The sequence below is a fragment of the Carcharodon carcharias genome, chromosome 2 (genome assembly GCF_017639515.1).
Source record: "Carcharodon carcharias isolate sCarCar2 chromosome 2, sCarCar2.pri, whole genome shotgun sequence".
Classification (NCBI taxonomy): Eukaryota; Metazoa; Chordata; class Chondrichthyes; order Lamniformes; family Lamnidae; genus Carcharodon; species Carcharodon carcharias.
In genome coordinates, this window is record NC_054468.1 from 200585245 (window position 1) to 200608482 (window position 23238).

A 23238-nucleotide genomic window follows, 5' to 3' on the forward strand; every position below is an offset into this window, starting at 1 on the left:
CAGCAAAATTGGATAAATAACACTACTGCATCATCCAGGTCATTAATAAATAGAGTAAATAATTGAGGCCGCCAGCACAGCTCCTTTACAGACACCACTAATCACTTGCATCCAATTAGAGCACAATAGAGGCACAAAAGTACAAAAGCCAGGAAGTTATCTTAAACCTGTATAAAACACTAGTTGAGCCCTAGCTACAGTATTGTTTTGAAGCACACTTCAGGAAGAATGTGAAACCTCTGGACAGGGCAATGAAGAGATTTACTAGAATGGTTCCAGGGTTAAAAGGATTACAAAAAAACAAAAAAAAAACTGCAGATGCTGGAAATCCAAAACAAAAACAGAATTACCTTGAAAACTCAGCAGGTCTGGCAGCATCGGCGGAGAAGAAAAGAAAAGAGTTGACGTTTCAAGTCCTCATGACCCTTCGACAGAACTTGAGTGAGTCCAAGAAAAATTATATAGATTTTTCTTTTCCCACCTATTTCCATTATTTTTAAATATTTTTAAATCTTTTATGCCCCCCCACCCCCACTAGAGCTATACCTTGAGTGCCCTACCATCCATTCTTAATTAGCACATTCATTTAGATAATATCACCAACTTTAACACCTATGTGTTCTTTTGTTCTGTTGTTTGTGACATCTTTTGATGATCTGCTTCTATCACTGCTTGTTTGTCCCTACAACCACACCAACCCCCTCCACTTCTCTCTCTCTCTACCCCTACACCCCTGCCCCCCCCAACCAACCAACCAACCAACCAACACCTTAAACCAGCTTATATTTCAACTCTTTCTTGGACTCACTCAAGTTCTGTCGAAGGGTCATGAGGACTCAAAACGTCAACTCTTTTCTTCTCCGCCAATGCTGCCAGACCTGCTGAGTTTTTCCAGGTAATTCTGTTTTTGTTTTAAAAGGATTACAGTTATGTATGATAGACTAGAGAAACTGGAATGCAGGGAAGGGATTCAAAATCGATGTTTAAAAATCATAAAGCTAGAGTAGATAGAGAGGACACCAATTTAAGGTGACTGGCAAAAGAACCAGAAGTGACCAGAAATGCCTTGTTATGCAACAAATGGTTAGGATCTGAAAATATATTGTGGCTGACTAGGTAGTTGATAGACATTCAATGGTAGTTTTCAAAAGGAAATTGAATATTTGGAGGAGAAAAAAAATGCAGGGATACGATGAAGAAACAGGGAAGTGGGCTAACTGGATTGCTCTGTGAAAGAGACAATGCAGACTTGATGGATTGAATGGCCACCTTCTGTGCTGTACTATTCTATGATTCCAACCATATTCTGTCTTCTATGGTCTAAACAATCTCTGAACAAGGTCAACAATATACCTTTGTTTCCATTACAGCAAGTAATAAGGAAAGTTAATAGAATGTTATCATTCATTGCAAGAGGAATTGAATACAAAATTAGGGAGGCTATGCTTCAGTTATATTGAGCACTAGTGAGAACACATCCGGGAGTACGGTGTACAATACTGGTCACCTATTAAAGGAAGGAAGAATGTAAATGCGTTGGAAGCAGTTCAGAGAAGGTTTACCAGACTAATACCTGGAATGGCTGGGTTGTTTTATGAGGAAAGGCTGGACAGGCTAGGCTTGTATCTGCTGGAGTTTAGAAGAGTAAGAGGTGATTTGGTTGAAACAACATCCTGAGGAGTCTTGACAGAGTGGGTGTGGAGAGGATGCTTCCTCTTATGGAAGGATCTACAGGTATGGGTCACTGTTTAAAAATAAGGAATTGCCCATTTAAAACAGAGACGAGGCAAAAATTTTTTCTGAGGATCTTAAGTCTTTGGAACAGTCTTCCTGGAAAGGCAGTGGAAGCAGAGTCTTTGAATATTTTTAAGGCAGAAGCGGATAGATTCTTGGTAAGCAAGGGGAAGATAGGTTATTGGGGGTAGGCAGGATGCAGATTTGAGGTTACTATCAGATCAACCATGATCTTATTAATTGGTGGAGCAGGCATGAGAGGCCAAATGGCCAATGCCTGCTCCTTGTTCATTTGTTCATGAGCTTTAATTTTGACTAACAGTCCCTTCTGTGAAACTATCAAAGGCCTTCTGGAAGTTCATATAAAACTATCCAGACATTCTAGTCAGTGCAAAGTTTCTTAGCTCAATTATAGATTCCAATAACTCTCCATAACAGGTGGATTATAATTTCCTGGTTTACCTCAGTTTTCTTAAATAACAGGGTGATTTTTGCAATTTTCCCAATCTACAAATGGGGTAATTTCTGAACAGAGCATGCTTTAGAAGATTATAGCTAAAGCAACAACAATTTCATCACCTTCCATTAATACCCTGGGGTGGGAACAATCAGGTCCAGGGAATTTATTAGTTTTTCATGCCATTGTTTTCTCTAATACTATTTTGCACCAAAAAACATCTAAAAGAATCAATCATGGTGAGTAAACTATTTTTTAAACCCTGAATTCCATCAAGTGTTAAAATACAATGCATCTAATCCAGCAAATTACATAGTTAAGATACAAGGCCATTGTTCAGTTTCACAATTGAGACAAATAGTTTACTTTAGGGTAATTCAATCTGCTAAACTATCTGGTGGATAACACAACTATTTCAATCTGAATCCTGTACATTCATGCACAGATAAAATACTCAGATTTGAATTCCAAAACCCTGAATCACCATCCATTTGCTCCCATTGAAAGTTAATGTCTTCGATCTATCTTGGTTTAGGCTGACAGCATTTTGATATAAAAAATCATATTAAGTTACAGTGCTGGCTAACAGTTTTTAAACTGTCAGAAATCACCATAAAGAAATAGTATGAACTATAAAAAGGGCTGATCCTCCCCCCTCCCATTTCACCTGTTCTCCCCCACCCTGCCAAAAAAAAAATCAGCATTTCAATCACCTAACATTGTATTTTAAATTTAAAATGTGGCTGGAGAAGAATTAATGCAGAATGTATGGATTAACAGAGGAATTCATAAGGAAACATGCAATTACCCAAAACCATTAATTCAGCTATATCAAATTTTTGGGCCATTGAGAAGACTTGGGAGAGTAACTCAGGACAGGTTTACTACATGCTTCATTCGTTTCAAAGCTTTAAAACATGGTAGATAAAATGGCTTCAGGTTAGTGCCGTATCCAGTTTATTACTTCTCCAAAAGTAAATTAATCTAAATAGTAGTTTTGTGCTGCAAGGCCAATTTCACTCCAGTAAGTCAATTAAATGGCAAACAAAAGGCTTAATCCAGTTTTAAAAATGGAAATCAATGCTACACAGTTATGGACAGATGGGAGGGACTATGGGAATAAAATATAACTTTTACAGCTAGGTTACAAAAACTCTGCAACCGAAGTATAATTTTAGTTTTCAATTAAGCTTTAGTATACAAGTGCACAAAGTTACTCCTTTCTTCCAGTACAGACAATTTTAGATCAGCATGCAAGTAACTCAAAATTTCACAGCATACATAAAGTCACATAGGTGGATGAAATCTCTAAGCCTGGATTTTACAATGTATTTTCTGAAAATTATATTGCTATGTACTAAGGGCTCATGTCAGGATATGCAGATTATTTTTTGGCCATCCACATGATCCTTCCTTATCAATCTGTTCCAATCAAGTCATGATTTAACAGACTATAAAATATAAAATAAAACAAGATTTTGCACATTATAAACCTTAGACTTGATGAGTGTGCACAAGTTATTGTTGTAGGAAATAATGTTTAGCCAATTCAAAAATTAATGATTTAAATAAAATGAAATATAATAAACTACCCTAACATTATTTTTCAAACATAAAAACAGTTGCAATGCGAGTAAAACATATACATTGAACAGTAGTGTGCTCAATTATTTCTAATTGAGTCTTAATTTTAGTGGTCGTCCTTTGATCTGCAATACACAGAATATAAATGATAAGTCCAAATCCTAGTCCACGTTTCTTAGCAACACAAGACCAACAGGGATAGTGCAGTGGTTTGAAACTGGCCTTTCACCTCTGGGACCAAGTTTACATCTGATCACTCTAATGGACCAACACTAAACTACTCTCAGGCCTTGCCAGTTAGGGAAAAATTAAGAAATGGTGCAAGAGAGCAGAATAGGGTTTACTCTACACTTAGCAGTATTATTCTTGATTTGGGGAGTGTATGATGCAGATACTGGGAGTTCCATTTCCCAGAACTATTAAGCGCTCAAGCTGCAGGGAAAATCTTTTTGTTTAAAAAAACTCTTTAAGGAACATTTTTTGCTCTGTTTCAATTAGAACAAAACCAAGTGTCAACCTGTGTCTGCAAAATGTCTTATGTTAAAGGCGATTGAGAAGAATTGACCCATGCATTTAAGTTTATACTTTCCTTCCCCAAATTTTACACCAGTAATGGCAGAAAATGATATGATACCTCCTGAAAAATTGCAGACTTATTCAGTTTGTTTTCTATTGGCAATCTTGACAGTTAACTATCATACTGTTTTGCTTCTTTCAAATCTGTGCAAATTTGCTTTCATAACAATTCTTCACTCAACAAATGAACTATTCTAATCTCTGCTGCACTGTATTGATGCTGGATGTATTAAACAGAATTTCACAGCACTGAATGAACTCATTCTGCAAAGCTCATGCATTGACAAAATTCAAAGACCTTTATTATATTTTATCTGCACATACAGTACAATGTGGGTGGGACAGAATTATGTTTTTCAATTCTGAATCGTTAGTGAAATTGATTGAACAGTTGGAAAAAAATAGGGAAATGTGCTTGGAATAGATAGCTCCAGTGCACAGCTAGCTCAGGCACACTGGATCAAGTGGCCTAAGATAAAAATTCTATTTTATTATTTTACAGAACTAGCTGCTTTATGATATGCCACTGAAGGGATTGAATTAAATGTTTTCAAAAAACTGGAGTGTTGTTTCTAAAAATAATCCATTTTTTAAAAGAACATTGAATTCCATTCCTTCAGTAACAAATCAAAGCAACTAATTCCCATATTTAACAGTATTAATTGTGCAATTAATCCCACAATTCAGAATCAGAACCTTGTGATAAAACTACAGGTAGGCAAACAGCTCAAACCTAGAATTAATCTTTAGGTAGTAATGAGCAATGCTTTTCTACAAAGTAATGTGTCCATATGACATTTCTCTAGCATTACTTACAACAGCATGCAGCCCTGCTTTTAAAAAAAATGATTGCAAAGCCAGGGGAACACAATCGTACGAAACTCTCATCCCAAAGAGCATATGCATTTCTGAAAGCCTGTGCTGACACTAAACTATTCCACTATTGGTTTCCATAAATGATCAATTCCTGACATTAAGCAACAGGTGAACTTCTGCACTGCTATTATCAGAGTAATTTGAGCTGCATTTTGGAAGCAAAAGGCCCTCAAGCCTCACTGAGAACATTTTTAACTTTGGTCAGGAAATATGCTGGCCAGTTTCTCTTTTTCTGGATCCACCAACCTTTGTACAAAAGGGAGCCAGAAGCAGGAGGACAGAGGTTGAAGTCAGCAGTGAATCATCATAATCTTTCTCGGTGCTGCTTAAATTCTTTCCTCGTAATCAGACTAAAATTGTTGCAAGATATGTTGCAACTCTCCACAGGCCCCTCAAATACATGGCTAAATTGATCAGGTCCATTTTATGAAGGCAAGCATAATCAGATATTACAGCATATGAGAAGTTAGTTAACTATACACAGGACAGCATTAGATCAACAGGAGCAACCTACTTAAATTTCATCTTCCTATTTTTTCACTTTTATATTTTTTCAAATATCCATGCAATTGCATTTTAAATTATGTTGCTTCTGCCAAGTTGCTTATGGTGAAGTATTTAATATTTAACACGAAAAGAACTGTGTAACTTTTCCCTTCATCCTCCACTGATAACCTTCAATCAACATTTAGCAGTTTGCCAATAAGCAGGAACAATCTGATCTTTTATCCTCTCAATACTGCACTTGAAAATCTCTCTGAACCTTTCATATTCTTGCTATTATTTTGCAGGTCTTGTTTGCAGCCATGGAAGGGGTACATCATTTTATAATGGGATGCACAAAAACGCATGCACTACGACTGTAGCCTCAATGTCTTATAAGCATGCAAAAGATATTCAATGCTCATGTATGATACCCAGAATTTCATTTGCTCTCTATAGTCTTTCAATTTGTACTTTTGGGTCCATGTTCTGCCATTATTAAGAATCATACCATTTAGGGCATGCTTTTTCAGCAATACAAAAGTGAGACTTTTTTTGTCAAAGCTTTTCATCTTGCACTCATCAAGACAATTCACAAGATAATACCAACGTCAGAGCAAATAACATTTATACCATATGAGAAAAGAGTGCTGATTGGTTAGCAAGTGGACACTGATTGGTAGAGGCAGTACCATGGTGGTTGCACCAGTTGATTATGACTGACAGTTAACTGCCAAGCATTGTTTGAAATTAAAAACCAGGCAGCTTCATTCAAGACATAGCACCGGGGAATGAACCAGTGAATGGCTGTCACTTATTTTGGTTAGCTGAAACAGATGCAATGTGTGTACACATTCTTTCTGTCTGCAAAGAACAGGGCCACGTATATTAATATATGTAGCTTCCAGTATATGCAAATGCTGCAACGATTTTAAATTGGTGGCCAGCATAATTCTCAGCACACTGAGGATTATTTAGCAAATGTTATCCAATGCAGAATCACATCTAATGTTGGACACTATTTTGAGTTTTGCAAACCATGCTAGTTGGGTACGGTCTGTACCTTGCCCGTTGCGGACAGCGGAAGGGGCATGGTGTTTGATGCGATCTGCCAGTCTTTGGGATTTATGCCTACATCACACTGGCACTGAAATTCACACACCACATTACTCATTTGTGTCAAAGGCAGAATGTCTTTTTGGCTTTGGCATATGTTGTTTCCCCTGATATTGATATTTTCTTGCACTCATTAGGACAATTTGCAAGATGAAAAGCTTCTTCAAAAAAGCAATACTCAAGTTCTATACTACTAAACATTTACACTTTAACTGTTTTTTTGCCTCAAAAATGTACAGTTTCACATTTCTCTACATTGACTACTACCAGTAGTCTATCCATTCTGCCACCCTGTTTTGGTCAGACAGATTCTACAGATGTTTAAGACAGAAGAAGCTTGTGTCTCTCCTGATAATTTATCATCTCTGGTAGCATCTTCATTAATCTACATTCATGATTTTAATGCCCTTTCTAGAATCTAGCACAAAGTACTCTAATTGCAGTCTAATCATCGCCTTGGGCAAGTTTATAAAGACTTAGTTCTGGACCTTTCAATTTTAAAATGGCTTTATCTACCTGCAGTTTCAAATTATTTGAACTCCAAAATTTCACTACTCCTCCATACCCTTCAACATCTATCCATTGAGTTTTAACTTCCATTCTTTGTTTCGGCTCCTAACATGTATTATCTCAAATTTCTGTGAAGGTAAGGCCAAAGTAGCTAATGGGCAAAGGGAGGGGTGCATAGATGACCAGGGTTGAATTAAGGATACAGAAAGGAAGAAAGGGAAACAGGAAAAGAGAAGGCAAGATGAGGCCATAAAAGGAATAAAGAGCAGGACAAGGAGTTTAAATTCCAATATTGGGGTACAGAAAACTGTATATCAGTCAGGACAGGGGCAATGGGTGTACAGATGAGGAGATGAATAGCTACGTTTTGAACACAGCGATGTTCATAGAGGAAGGTGGATGAGAGGCTGGCAAGGAAGCCACTGGAGAAATTAAGGTTCGAGGTAATAGAAACATACATAAGGATTTCTGTTGCTGTGAGAGTAAATGGGAACCAAGACAAGCAAAATTGCAGGTGTGGAATTAAGTTTCAAACCTCACCAAGGCTACTTAAGCCGAAGCTTCACAAGACCTTACTCGGCCTGAACCATCACTGACTGTCCCTTGATTTCAGGACGATGTCTACTCAAGGTTGCCATGGGTCTCTATGTGACTGAACAGACTGATTCTCGACGCGTAGATCTCTGGGAACATGGGGCAGGTCATCCCACAAGGTGCGAGATCTGGGCTGCAGGATTTGCTTCCTTTTCTCTCCTTCCCTGTCACCACTCCTTCTCATCATTAAGACGTTGTGACTCAAAGCATGATACAGCTTGATGGATGAGTTGTTGCCATTCTGAACGATTGGTAGCAAGCTCCTCCCAGTCAATAATGTCAATGCTGCCACGCTTCAAGGAGAGTTTCAGAGTGTTCTTGAAGCACTTTCTTTGTCCTCAGCTTGAACATTGGCCATTTCAGAGTTGACTCAGCCTGAGCAAGTGGCTAGGGAACAGTGGAAAGTATGGGATGAGAACAGGGTTTATGGTGGAAGCCAGAAATGATAATTTCAGTCATCATGATGTTCGGTTAAAGAATTTGACTCATTCAAAACTCAATGTCAGTCAGATATTCCAAAAGCTGATGGATGGCTGTGAGGACAAGGGAAGCAGTGTCGAAAGAGAGCACTAGATGCAGTCAGCATGAATTCAGAAGCTGGCTTCATGCTCACCAATGATGTCACTAAGAGGAATGCTGTTGGTGAAGAGGAGAAAAGGACCAAGGATATATTTTTGGTTAACACCGGAGGGGACTGTGGAAGGTCAGGAAAAAGAAACCATTCCTAAAGATGCAATGGAACCACACATGCTGTCCCACAGAACTGGAGAGACAGGAAAGAAAATTAAAAGCATCAACCATACCAATTTCTACAGAAAGGTCAAGGAAAAGAAGAAAAGGTTAAAGGCACTGTAATAGAGGATGTTTTGCAATTCCGGCTAGCGCAGTTTCTGCTGTGAGCAGAGCTGTACCAAGGCACAGGATTCATAGTGGGAGTCTTCAGAGTAATGCAGAGAGCCGATAAATTACATGTTCAAAGATGTTACAAAGAAAGGGAGGTTAGAGATGAGATGGTAGTTGGAGAGGCGGAAAAAGTACATGGTAGGGTGTTTTGGCGAGTGGATGATGACAGCAGCAGTTCTGAAAAGGAGGGAAATGCTGCCCGAATAATGGAAATTAACAGTCAACAAAAATGGCAACTGGGAAAGATGATTCTTTCCCAGATGAATGCAAGGATGTGATCCCCACTCTCCCACCACCAGTTACTTTTCATTAAAATGTAGAAATAGCAGCTAGATGGACAGATGGAAATGATGCTGGATGGAGTCCATGCTACTAGAATTTGATGGTCAATAAAATTACTGGCACATCACATCTCAATATATAGAAGCTGTGACCCTCACACGTAGAGACAAAGCATTTTACAGTAGGTTTTTAAAGTATTTTGGATAAATATGATAACTGTTGAACCCCTACACTAATCCACTCAGCAGCAAACAAACCTGTCAAGAGTTATTATAACCAGTGTGACAATATCTTACATAATACCATTTTCAGACCCAACTTATGTGAAATTAAAAAGATTACTTACACAATCTGATTCTTCAAAAAAAAAAAAATCCTTTGTTTATGAAAGAAGGAGAAAGACAATCCAGAGATAACTATTGAGCTTACATGGGGAAGCCAGTTCAAGTTGCCTAGAGTTTTTGAAATTACATAAGTTTGCAGTGAACAAAACAGAACTCAAAAGGTTAATATTATGATTGCTGGATTCTTGAGAAGGAATTCAGTTATTCTTCAATGCCTGCCTTCTCTTCAAAGAAAGCCAAGAGTATATTTGGACACGCTCAGTTCCATTTGACATTCCCACATTATGGCAAATGAAGGCACTCCATGGAGCTGAAGCGCCCACGTAACATTCCTTAGAGTAAGCCCAAGTAAAACAAATATGAACAGCTCTTTGCTGGATTGAAGGCAAGACAATTCATACAGGCAAAATAATTCATGCTGTAATTCAGTTATTGACACCACCGTCCATAACACTTCCTGGGAGAAAATATGAACTCTTTTCTAAATCACACTGGACTGCACATTTACTAAATTCTTCTAAATGAGATGCTTTTATGCCTAAATTATAGCGAAGAACAGAAATCTCACTTGAAGCTCACGTCATTTACAGATGTCCATTGCCAATAATACCTGCAGATATAATTTGCTTTATCTCCAAGTATTATATTTATTTCAACACAGAATGTCTTTAGAACAGATGACCTTTTAAACCAATAAACTGCAGGGACAAATTTTACCTTACTGATCCACTCTCAGAAATTCCCTTTACCAAGTAACCTAGAAGAATAGAATAATAAAGGAGCACAGAAGCAAGTCATTCAGCCCATTGAGTCTGTGCCAGCTATTTTGAAGAACAATTCAGTTAGCCCCAACTCCGTTTCTTTCCCTATACCCCTGCAACATTTTCCTCCTTCAGATATTTATCCAATTCCCTTTTAAAAGTTATTATTGTATTGTTTTCATCACCCAATCAGACAATGCATTCCAATTTCCAACCACTTGTTGTATAAAGGTTTTCCTCACGTCTCCTTTAGTTCTTTTACCAATCACTTTAAATCATTGTCCTCTAACTATCGACACTTCAGCCACTAGAAACAGCTTCTCTTTATTTACTCTATCTAAACCCTTCATGATTTTAAACACCCTGATCAAATCTCATCTTTCTCCCCTCCAAGGAGAGCAACTCCAGGTTCTCCAGTCTATCTACTTATTATAATTTCCTATGACCGGAATCTTTCTAATAAATCTCTTCCATACCCTCTCCAAAGCCTTCACATCCTTCCAAACTTGTGATGTCCAGAATTAACACAACTCCAAGCTGGTAGGAGAACTGTTTCATTGAGATTTTTGTGCAACTTCCTGGTTTTTGTACTCATATGCCTATTTATAAAGCCCATATACTTTAACTGACTACTTTGTTAACCTGTCCTGCCAGTTTCAAAGATGTATACACGAACAAACGTATCTGTTTTGCACCCCTTAACTTGTATTGCCTCTTCTCACTCTTACCAAAATCTATCATTTCACACTTTTCTGCATTGAATTTAATATGCCACATATAAAGGTTGTAAAGTTTCTGACTTTTGTCAAATTTACCTTAAAGGAATTTTCTTAATCATACTGAATACAAGAACAGCAGCACACAGAATTAAATCTGACCAGCGTGATCCAATTTTAGCTCAGCCGTTTTGTTCAGATAATATCATTGTCTATTTCACCCATCTGATGACCTATGAGGGGAAAAAGCAACATATATTTGTATGGAGTGAAACTCCAGGATCAAACAGAATGTAAGCTTTAGGCCTTTTGCAGACATGCATGTTTAAAATTTAACCCATTTCTTTACAAATCTTTGATATCTTAATGCAACAATAGAACTAAAAGAATTAGAGGGCAAAGTCTACCACCTTCAGCTCACCAACGCCACCTTCTGCAAAGTGGGAAACTTAGGATAGGAACAGAAGTCACCTCAGCTGCCTCAAAGGCTGCCAGTTAAAAGCCTTAAAATTCAGCAAACCTACACAACTTTCCTGCACTTAATTTTAAACCTCAGGTTTAATCTCATACTTAGAGTCTAAAACTGCAGACTACAATTCACAGCATCTAATACACATGTTGTATCTCAAGGCGCCCTCTGTCATGGAGTGCACCCCAACACCAGCAGAAAACTCTGTGCACACAGCAACATCCACACTCTATGAAGACTGCTACTTCATAATAGTACTCCTACTGGGGCACTGTGATTATCACCACAGAAGCAATTCCTGAGTGGATGAGAAACTCTGCTGCTGCTTTTAAAGTTAAGAGCTGCGTCCACCTAGTCGCTGAACAACTCACCACAAGCAAAGTAGCTCTGCAAACCTTTTTGCCAACTTTGTGAATACCCAGAGATCGTCAGCCATGTAGAATGTCGAAACCATCCATAACTACAGTTATAACGTCTTAGCTGTGTGGCCAATTGCCTTCTCCACGATTGTTAGCTTTGAAAAAAAAGTAGCAGCTGTGCACACAACTTTCACCCAGCAATTAACTAGATAAGAAATTGTATGCATTCAAAAGTTCCCTCATGAATACATTCTGCCCCATACAGAGTTTTTACTCTTACTGAATGGGAGACTTATTTTGCACTTGAGGGAGAAAAACAAACTGTTAGCCCAAGTGTCTTGAGAGACATGAGGACTTCACATAACCTATTCAACGCCCCTGACGGAAACTTTCACTGGAGATGTTAACTTAAACCCAACAAATATTTGCCCAAGATATTGAAATGGTGTATTTACAAGTAGTAACAATGCAAAGTAAATATGATCCTCCAATATCCTTAGTGCGTTGGACCGCTTTAAAATATGGACTTCCCAGATTTATTCAGAGGTTGTGACCCCTAAGCAGTAAATGCTTTTCATTTTTCTATTTATGGGTAAGTGGAGTACTTAGCCTGTTCACCAGAGCAGCTTAATTCTTGTTTGCTGGAGTGTACCGAAATCAAAAAAGCCCTACAAAATCAAGAGAGTAAAGTAACACTTCACAATTTTCACAAAGCAATAAAAATATTGCCCTAAGTTTCAACATTATATCAACTAGTTTTTAAGTTGATACCATAGGGTGAGGAAAGGATGGCTGCTCTATCGACATGGCAGCCCACATATTGGAACAAGTTCTCTGTAAAAGGTGACTAATGATGCAGGACATCAGCAGATAAACGGAATAAACAGATTCTCTTCCTGCCAAGATACTTGTCAATTTCAACTGACACATGGGCCAAAGCCCTTCAGATAGTGGTTTTTGGTACTATGAAATTAGATAGGAGGCAGTCCAAGATTTGGCAGTTATATCCACACAATCCGAACTGCCATCAGAAAACATTGGCCTTGATATTCACCTGGTTGATAGTTACGGTACCCAGAAGTGCAGATTTCCCCAAACTCCATGCAGTTCTAATTCCAAGGGGCATGTAATTTTTCTTCCAAAACTTCCCACCCAGAAGCTAGCTTGATTGCCAGACTGTCTGTTGAACAAGGCTGACTCCAGAAAAAGTCACAACCCAGGAGCAGGAAAGTTTAGTGGCTTGGGGGCAGAGAGGAGGATTACAGGGCAAGCTTGTCAAGCACGAAAAAACTCACGTGCTCCTCCTGGTTGTCGAGCACTTGCCTTATGGATCCACAGCTTCCTGCCTCCTTTCACCTGCCATTTTTTCCAAGTTACAGGAAACCCAACCAACGTGTTAAAATAGAAACTTTGCTAAAAGCTAGGTACCTAGCCATTTTAAAAGCTTTCCATGACTGACCCAACTCCTAAAGAAGATCAGTCATCCATCCTGCCTCTATTAGAGCCAGAAGAGGGCAGGCTTAAGGTGAGTTGGGTTCCTATTTGTATTTTGACACTTTCACCTTACTACTTGACCCAAAACCTATCCATTTTTGGGGGTTAAATAGAATAATGCAAGGGCTAACATGACTTGCAATCAAAAAAGGAAAAGAACATAAGAGCCAATGCTTTCTCTGCAGCCATGGAGTTTTCCTGTAGGAGCTGATTGGAAGAGAGCCTTAGGTTTCCAGCATTTGGTGAAAGACTCTATTTGATATGCTTTGGAAAGGAGTTGACAATAACCTGGAGCACTTGCTGAGCGAGTGCACACAAGCATCATCTGTGTACTGAAGCAGTGTGAGTGAGGTTAGACTGGTTTTTAGCTTTGAATTGAAGGCAGCATAGGCTGAATAGCTACCCGTCTGTTCTGGAGATTATCTCTACGCCTGTGGGTAACTTCCTGGAGATGAGATGCAGTATTGCAGCAAGGAAATTGAAGGAGAAAGTTGGTGCGATGACACAGCCTTGTTCCACCACATTTTTCGCCGAGATAGGGTTTGCAGTGGTTCCGTAGGCAAAGATCACAGCTTTCATGTCATTGTGGAGCAGACTGAGGCGGATGACAAATTTGAGGATCTTGGGAGCCTCCTCTCGATAAAGGCAGACATAGATGACGAAAATCATCATTGGAGACAATGTGCTTGCTCATACTTCTTTCCTCAGTCGGCTGAAGGCTATGAGGGCCAGTAACTCAAACTCAAGGATCAGGTCATGGTTTACCAGGCAGTGATCCCCATGCTCTTTTATGCTTTGGAAACTTGGATGACCTAAAACAGGCACCTCAAATAAACTGGGTAAGTACCACCAGCAGTGCCTTTGCAAGATCCTCCAAACCCAGTGGCAAGAAAGGCAGTCCAATAGCAACGTCCTCTCCCAAGCCAACTTACCCAGCATCGAGACACTAACCAATTAAAAACAGCTCTGCTGGGTAGGGCATGTCGTTAGTATTCCTGACACCAGACTCCCAAATCAACTGCTCTACTCAGAACTTGGTCGCAAGGAGACTCCCAGGAGAACAGCAGGAACGCTTTAGAGATATCCTCAAAATGGAGGTGGTTAATTTGGGAAGGCACCAAATACAGAGAGACTTCTGAGGTAACATTCAGAGGTTAAGTCAATGTGTCAGAGGGGGTGCACAAACCTCCAAAACAACTCATTACCCAAACCTTCAAGCACCACTTGCTCTGCCTGTGGCAGAGTCTGCAGATTGCACATTGGACTTATCAGCCATCTCAGAACCCACTGAATTGGAATAGAAGCAAGTAATCCTCAATCTCGAAGGGCTGCCGAAAAAGGGAGGAGGATATTAATCTACCTGTGAGAAATTACAACCAATAAAGAATTTGCATTTATATAGCATCTTTCATAACCTCAGGACATGTCAGGCACCTTACCACCAATGGATTACTTTTACAGTGCAGTCAAATGCAAACTATTGCCAACTTGTTTTCTATGGTATTTTGCTGGGTACAAGTGAATAGCCAGGTAATCTGTACTATTATTAAAGGGGCCAGGAAATGGTACAACTGGAGGACAAGATCACGTCTATGTCTGTGGCGATCTGGGCCCTGTTGATCAGTGCCTTTCAACATTAACAACATCGAGTTGATAGCTAAGGGAGTACACCCAACAAAATCTGGAGTGGAGTCTGATTAGGCAGTTGCGTTTCCCTCAAGTTTGTAACTTCTGGCAACTTCTGCAACCAAGTCAGCCTAGAAATATAAGCTTTCGTGTTTCTCTAGATACCAGCCTACGAGGTCAAGGTGGTGATACAGATGCTAGGCAAGGCTGCACCTCCCAAAGCCATGCCTAGGCTATGCAGCAAACAAAGAAAAGTAACCTTTCGGCTTGGAAGCTGGAATGAGGACTGTGTGCCCTGGTATGAACAACGACCCTCATTCCACAGCAAATGTATGCTGGGCAGCCTTAATTGATCATGAGCTATACAAGCTTAGTGTTGACATTGCTGCTCTACGAGAAACCAGATTAGCCGAAACAGGCTCTATTCATGAGGCTAATTACACTATCTACTGGCATGGAAAGGGCGCAGAAGACCACTGTAAGCATGGTGTAGGCTTCGCAGTGAGCAAACCAGCTGACAATGTTAACTAAGTCACCAGTAGCAACGCCAGAGTGCCTCACCTCACCTCTGTAGCTGTCATTTGATGGATATGCAGTCCATGCCAACACACCAACTGTGTGCCAGCATCTCAGACAAGGAGCATTTCTATAACTCCCTAGGTGACGTCCTGAGGGACATTTGAAATGACAAGAGGCTATTCAGCCTGTGTGACTTCAATGCACGCTCTGGGAAGATAAGTGATTTATGGCCAACTTGCCTTGCTCATCATGGGGTGGACAAGGTCAACAATAATGCACAATGCCTTCTTGAGCTTTGTGGTCTGAATGAACTCTGCATCACCAACACCTTCCAAAAGGTATCATCCAAGGCCTGGACATTGGCACCACCTAAACCTGGTCAGCATGAGGAGGCACAATCTGCCCAGTGCTCCCCACACCCAAAACAGCGCAGAGCTGATTGCAACACCGACCACTCTCGTCAGTAACAGAGCGAAAGTTTCACATTTTCAAACGTGACAGCCGGCCTCACACCAACATCCCTTGAACAAATAGTGATGCCAAATACCAGCATTTAGAACTGTCGTTAGAACGATTGCTACCCAAAGGTTTATCAGGAATCACCAATGCTAGTACTGAAGAAACTTGGCAGTCACTAAGTTTAATCATCTACGAAGCAGCAGATGCATCATTTGGTAAAGACGGAACCCGCAACAAGGATGGATTTGAGACCGACTCAGCTCAGATGATATCTGTCATTGATGTCAAAAACAAAGCCTACATATGCACAACATAAACCTAACAGCCAAAACACTATATGACCTCCAAGTAGCCAAGCCAACCCTGCAAAAAATAGGGAGATACTGTGCAAATAAACACTGGATCAACTTATATAATGAAATCCAAACTGCCTGCATTAATAGAAATCTACAAACAATGTACGTAGGGATCAAGAGGGTGCTTGAACCTACTACCAGCAAAGTTGCCCCCATAAAATCAGCAGATGGTGAAGTGCTTACCCACAAAAGTAAACAGATATCCCTCTGGGCTTAACACCACTGAGAGCTTTATTCCTACAAGGTGGATGTCTCCCAATTGGGCTTGACGCTCTCCCGCAGCTTTCTGTCATGGGTAAATCAGATGAAGAACCCTCATCACTTGAGTTCAAGGCCATAGACTGCTTAACAAAGATATCTGGCAAGGGTGGAATCCCAGTCAAACTACTCAAGCACGTAAAGTCCCAGCTATGACCACACCTTTGTGATCTTCTCTGATGGAAAGTAGGCTTCGTTCCAGAGGAGTGCAATGCAAAAATCATCACACTATTACAAAGACAAAGGCAACAGAGGAGACTGCAATAGCTACAGGGGCATCTCACTCCTTAGCATCACAGGAAAGGTCTTTGCCAGGGTCACACTTAAAAGACTCCATCTACTTACAGACCAAGTGTATGTGGAAGCAGAGTGTGATTTTCATGCCGACAGATCTACTGTGGACATGATCTTCTCCATACACCAGCTAGAACAAAAGTGCAGGAAACAGGTATACCTATACCTTATTTTCAAAGATCTCACGAAGGCATTCAACACCGTCAGCAGTGCAGCACTGCATGATTTTGGGGAAAACTGGCTGTCCAAAGCTTCTCTGTCGCATCAGAGGTTCGATGGCTCCACCTCCAACAGTGTCAGAGTGAAAAATGGAGTGAAACATGGTATTTGCCCCCACTCTGTTTGGCATCATCATCTTCATGCTCCTGATCTTTGCCTTTCCTGCAATATAGCAGTCTATTTGCACACTAGATCTACAATCTATTGATACCGAAAGCAAAGACAAAAACATATTGCGTACTGATCAGAGAATTCCTCTACGCTGATGCTGCACTAGTTGCCCCCACACGGAAACTCAGCTACAGAGACTCGTGGATTGTCTCTCCCATGCCTGTAACTTGTTCTTCCTGACAAGTGTGTGCAATGTTACACTGTTGAAATTGGGGACAATTACAAACTGGACCAAACTGATTTGGTTTATTTGGACACAAGACTGACCAGTCTGAAGGATTTTCTTATACCGAAGCAAACAAAAACATAGGTGCTACCTCAGATGAGAACACACTCAGGAACTACCTGGAATATCCAAAGAAATATATCCCAGGAACAAAAATGATCTTTGCAGGTCTCAAGAAGAGTGAGCATGAAGACTTGATAATTTATCTCAAATCTGCCACAGTCAAATAACCAGTCAAGAAAATTGTGGTCATGGGATAAGATGTTATATCTCTTTCCCTGATCACACCAAACACCCCCAACCCCCGAAAGTTAGCAAATTCTGCTACCTCAGGTCCACGGTGACAGAAAATCTGTCCCTTGATGCAGAACTTGATACATGCTTCAGGAAAACAGCTACCACCTTTGGCTGACTCAAAATGCTCATGGAATATCAAGCTGACAGTTTATAAGGCCTGTGTTCTCAGAACCTTGATGTATGACTGTAAAATATGGACAACTTACAGCTATCAAGAAAAGAAGCTCAACAATTTCCATCTTTGCTGTACACGGCACATTATGGGTATACCCTGGCAAGACAAAAATCACAAATTCAGCAGTCCTCTCAAAAGGCAAGAGCTCCCAAGTTTGTTAGCACTCAAACCAAGCCAGCTTCATTAGCTCAGGATGGAAGACGGTTGCACATCCTAGGACTTTCTGTATGGTGAGGTAACCAGGGTCAGATGATCAAAGCTCCGCTTTAAGGGTGCTTGCAAACGTGACATGAAGGCCCTAAACATCAAATATTGCACCTGGGAATCACTAGCTGACAGAGGAAAATGGTAACATCTCCTGTGGGTTGGAGTGCACCACCACGATATCCAGTGGCTACAGCTGCTTGGCAACAGATGCCAATGCCAAAGACATCAACCCACAACACATGGATGCTTCACATGTGGCAGAACCCACCTCTCAAGGGTTAGCCTTTTCAGCCATCAGAGAAGGTGTGCTATATGAAGATACCCCATCTGAAATAGATTTGTTTGCTGCGTATCTATCACTTTTTGTAGATGGAAAGATGCTGGAACTGTATGCGTAGTGTTAGCAAATAGATTAGGAGAAATCCTAGTTCTTCAAGAAGTGCTATGGATTTTTTACATCCATGTTAACAGACAGTTGGAGCTTCAATTCAACATCGTATCCAAGTTATGGCACCTCCAACAATATGACACTCCTTAGGTAGATACTAAAAGTGCTGCTTAGGTTATGCACTGCCTTGGGGCAATGTTCTCACTTAAGTGAGTGCCAGCAATAAAGCAAACAAATTTTACACTACTATGGCCATTTCTGTGGCTGATTTATAGATCCCAAGTATTAGAATTAGAATCCAAGTACATATTTACTTCAAAGTTCTGAAATTAGAAACCGAAAATACTCCACTACTCCAGTTTTAAAACATACGCACTGTACGCTAAATTTAAATTAATTTCTGGGTTAGTTGTAGCATTATTTGAATTTGTAATGATTTTAATAAATGTTATTAAAGAGGATGAATATACAACAGAGAATGCAAAATGATTTGACAGTTTACTGCTGATCTGTTTAGAAAGTTACTGGGCTAAGGATGCTCGGCTGATTAAATTGCCAGCAAGTGCTGCAAGCAAGTTCCTTCCAAAGAGAAATATTAGTTGGTGGGGTAGGTACTTTGTCTGTGCTCCTGAGCAATTCTCTCCCACTAAGGAGAGCACAAAACAACTAACCCAACAATTGCAGCAATAAAATCGATGTTGAATAGACACTATATCAATGTGTTTAGCTGTTCAATCATTAAATTATCTCGACAATTAAGCCAAATGCTACCTGGTCATTTAAAAACTCCCCAGCAGAAAAATTCTGCATGTTTGTTCAGAAAACTCATTCACAAATTTTTAGTGGTATCACTGAATTATGTGATTTTAACCACGATTCTAGCTAACCCAAAAGCTACATAATCTCTGTTTTGCTGACTGGTTGTGACACAGATTCATCAAAATGGCTCTTAAGGTTAGATATCTCATTATTATCCATGTGTGGGGTTTTCACAACTCTGAATGGTGCATTTTGTACAGGTATTAAGAGGATTTACCGATTAGAATTACTTCGTTCCAGAATTATAAATGCTCATGATTGTTGCAAAGCACAAGTACACATAAAATAAATTATATTAATAATTCCCTTTTCTTAAATGTAACAGTCCTTATAATTGATAATACAAAGCAATCGAAACAAACCTTGAGTAACTTTGTTAGCAGTAAACAAACTTGGTAAGTACAAGTGTTGTGATCAGTTGAAGAATCTCTAGAGTATCAGGAGTAAACTGGTAAACCTTCTACTTTGAATTGTGGAATTAACCAACAACTTGGAGGGCAATCATTGCGGCCCCAGGATATAATTGTAGGGCTGCTTTAACAAGGTCAACTCAGATCTCGAGGACAGCAAATGGCAGGTAACAGTTGTGACAAGAAGTGCTCGGCGATGACTACTTCCAACAAGAAAGGATCCAACAACAGCCCTCAAAGTTCAATGCACCCACCGATTGAGTACACTGCCACTACATCACCCAAGCAGCTCAACATCATCCAGGTAGGTCCAAATATGACAACACTTTAATAATCAAATTAGAAAATGCATGTTTTGTTACAATACTTTAGTATCAATAGTTACAAAGATACTCATTTCTTTTTAAGTTTAAGGATTATTTGCCAAATTCTTAAAGCCAAGTTTCAACCATCGGTCTCTCACTGGAAGTTTTATCCAAGCCATGTATTCTTAAAAAACCTCAGTCTTGACAGATCACAGGACATAAAATTAAAAGGGCAGAACATGAACAAGCTTATTTCTAATACAATCAAGTAATTCAACTGCACACAGTATTTTTCAGCCCACACATTCAAAGATATTAAAATGACAGGAAACTGACTAAGTAATAATAAATTTACAGACATAATAAACACGTTTATACCGAGAAATATAATTACACTTCCTACTGTTGGCTAGTCAGATGTAAAATCCTTTTTTGATGACCCTACCAAGAAAGCAAAGGAAATGAACTTGACCTAGTTATATCAGAATTATTCTCAAGTCACATTCTTCAGTCTGGGAAAATAACGCTGATAGGGGAAAACACCACTGACTTCTCAAGTTGCTCATTTTTATTTAATTTCAGAACCGAAGGGTCCTACTGGACTCGAAACGTTAACTCCGCTTCTCTCTCCACGGATGCTGCCAGATCTGCTGAGCTTTTCCACCACTTTCTGTATTTGTTTTAAGTGATATTGATTGAGGGATATACATTGGCCAGAACAAAAGGGATAGCTTCGGCAGGGGGATAAAAGCATGCTCATGGAGATATAATGTGCAGTTTGGCCATATATGTACATCAAATAAATCTTTAAGCTTAATGCATGCCCTTCATGTAAGAGTAAGTTTCCTGCTGACACAATGAGAGAGAGAGAGAGAGGGGGTGGGGGGATGAAAAGGGAGCTGGACGGAGCTCACCAATAAAAATCCTATTCCTTCCACACCCCCAAAAATACCGGTGGGGTCCACACAAGAGGTTGGAGGGAGCAAACGTTCTGGAAATCGCCAATCTCCAGTTTTTATACACAGATATCATACATATTAAACACCACTCCATTAGGAGATACCCTGGACCCTTCCACCCTCCCCTTTGCCGGAGGGCACGGACTGTTGCACTTACCTCAACTCCCCCGCAAACCCCTCGCTTTCAGAAACATCTCAACCCGCAACGCAGCAGCGAAAATATATATTTTTAAAAATTGGGGGGGGGGAGGGTTGGGAGAAAGAAACGGTGTTGGCGGGAGGCTCGGCTCAAACACCGACTAACGGGGTAAGGGGTAGGCGAGCCGACAAGCGGCCGTCCCCGGGCCCTGGGGCTCTCCTAGTGGGAAAGGCGGCAGACCGGCAGCTCCCCAGCCGCTGCGCTCACTCGGTTCCCCGGACGGTTAATGGTGATCGCAAACATTTGGAGGAGGAGAAAGATGGTTGGGGGTTGGGGGGGGGGGGGGGGGGTGACGGACACCCTAACCTGCTGGCAGAAACTCCATGACAACCAATGATTGACAGCGAGAGCCGACCACTCGCAAGGCGTCTGTGCCTGAGGCTCCTGGCAACCAGCGAGCCAATGGGAGACGGTGGTTGGGGGGGGGGGGGGGAGGCGGAAAGGGGGCGGGGCTCGATGAGCAGGAGGTGAGTCACTCCAGCCACTTCTCTCCTGCTTCAGCCCCACTCTCAATATCCAGATGGTACTGATGTCTTGCAGGAAGGTCTGAGAAATTGTTCAGCGCCTGCAAAAAAAAAATCTGGGAGCATTGATGGTGTTAGCTTAAAAAAAACATGCTGTACCAAAACACATCTAAAATACTTTAGATTGCATTTTGCATCTTGCAAAGGAAATCAGACAGAGCCAGTGAATACAGTAGCAGCCACAAACCATCCTGACTTGGAAATATATCACCGTTCCTTCACTGTCGCTGGGTCAAAAATCCTGGAACTCCCTCCCTTACAGCACTGGGGGTGTACCTACGCCACATGAACTACATTGGTTCATGAAAGCAGCTCACCACCACCTTCTCAAGGGCAATTGGGGATGGACAATAAATGCTGGCCTTGCCAGCAATGTCCACATCCCATGAGTGAATAAAAAAAGAGCAGTAACAATTACGAAATGTTAACCATACACAGTCTTTAGGAAAATTGAATTTACAGCATTTTCTGTTTTTATCTCAAAAATCAGAGACTTTGTAGAATTATAGAAGGGTTATAGCACAGCAGGAAGCCTTTCAGCCCATCAAATTCATGCCAACTCTTTGCAAGAACAGTTGAGTTAGTCCCATTCCCCAACCCTTTCCCTGTAGGCCTGCATTTTTTCCCTTCAGGTGCTATAGCCAATTCCCTTTTGAAAGAATCTGCATCCACCACCCTTTCAGACAGTTCATTCCAGATCATAACTGCGTAAAACAAGCTTTTCCATATTCAATTTTGGTTCTTTTGCCAATCACCTTATAGTGGTGTTCCTCCTTCCAATTGCAACCGTTTCTCTCTATCTACTCTATCTAGACCCCACATGATCTTGAACACCTCTACCAAATATCCTCTCAATCTCTCCTCTAAGGAGAACAAATTCAATTTATCCACTCTATCCATGTCACTAAAGTCCCTTTGCACCCTCTATAAAGCTTTCAAATCCTTCCTAAAATGTGGTGCCCACAATTGAACACAATGTGCCAGTTGAGGCTGAACCAGTGTTTTATAAAGGTTCATCATAACTTCCTTGCTTTTGTACTCTGTGCCTCTATTTATAAATCTCAAACTTCTGTATGTCCTTTAAACCATTTTCGCAACCCACCCTGCCACCTTCAGTGATTTGTGCACGTATGTCTCATGTCTCTCCATTCCTACACCCCCTTTAGAATTGTACCCTTTAGTTAATATTGCTTTTCCTTGTTCATCCTACCAAAATGTGTCACTTCACACTTCTCTGCATTAAATTTCATCTGCCACGTGTCTGCCCATTCCACCAGTCTGCCTATGTCCTCTTGAAGTCTATCACTGTCTTCCTCACAGTTCACCACTAAATAGTTGCAACTGGAAGAAGGAACACCACTATTTCCCAGTTTCACATCATCTGCAAAATTTGAAATTGTGCCCTGTACACCCAAGCCCAAGTAATTAACAAAAACATCCAGGAAAGAAGCGGTCTAAGTACTGGCCCCTGGGGAAACCCCACTTAACGCATACCTTCCTGCAATCCGAAATATAACTGTTCATGGCTACTCTCCGTTTCCTGTTGCTTAGCCTACTTCTCATCTATGT

The 23238-nt window shown here is 40.5% G+C and overlaps 1 protein-coding gene across 5 annotated transcripts in view; it reads right to left on the reverse strand.

Moving 5' to 3' along the window:
* The window catches only part of LOC121292713 (suppressor of cytokine signaling 5-like), a 43613-nt gene extending 22244 nt beyond the window's left edge, over positions 1 to 21369 (reverse strand). For 4 of the 5 annotated variants that reach the window (XR_005946320.1, XM_041215024.1, XM_041215044.1 and 1 more), the window contains exon 1: positions 21104 to 21369. The gene's annotated coding sequence lies outside the window, so the exon portion shown is untranslated. Of the gene's footprint in view, positions 1 to 17889; positions 17957 to 21103 lie in introns of those variants that run through there. The other variant, XM_041215033.1, reaches the window with a different exon arrangement.
* Between the last annotated feature and the right edge of the window lie 1869 nt (positions 21370 to 23238).